The sequence below is a fragment of the Rhipicephalus microplus genome, unplaced genomic scaffold, assembly GCF_043290135.1.
Source record: "Rhipicephalus microplus isolate Deutch F79 unplaced genomic scaffold, USDA_Rmic scaffold_363, whole genome shotgun sequence".
NCBI classification, from domain to species: domain Eukaryota; kingdom Metazoa; phylum Arthropoda; class Arachnida; order Ixodida; family Ixodidae; genus Rhipicephalus; species Rhipicephalus microplus.
Window position 1 is genome coordinate 32013 of NW_027464930.1, and position 488 is coordinate 32500.

The following is a 488-nucleotide window of genomic DNA, read 5'->3' on the forward strand; positions in this document are numbered from 1 at the left end:
GATCACATATCAAGAGAGCCTTCGGCGCACAAGGGAACGTGAGCCGTCGACTCGTTTTGACCGCGTCGGCAACACGGACAGCACGCTGAACACCTCACAGCGAGCGCCAACAGCGGCCACTCAAGGGCGAGACGGTGGCGACCGTCGTGCCAGAGCCCAACCGAAACGGGGGCGACCGACTGCATTGAGGATGTGGCACCTCGTTGAGACCGCCGCAGGACTTCGAGTCGGAAGGAAGCCTGCAGGGAAAGTGCGGTCGAGGTTGCGTACTCCTCTCTGCGACCGGGCGCGCAAGAGCTGCGAGAGCCACGGACGCGCAACTTTAACGCACGGTAAACACGAGGAGCGAAAGCCGGCCAGCAAAGCTTCTCCAGCCGTGCGCAAAGTGCGCGAGATCGCAGCCTTGCGTTGCGCTTGTTGCCCTCGAAGTAAGCAGGGTGTCCCGTAGACCGGGCGCTCGAACACGCTGCGGGGCCGTGCCTCCTCCA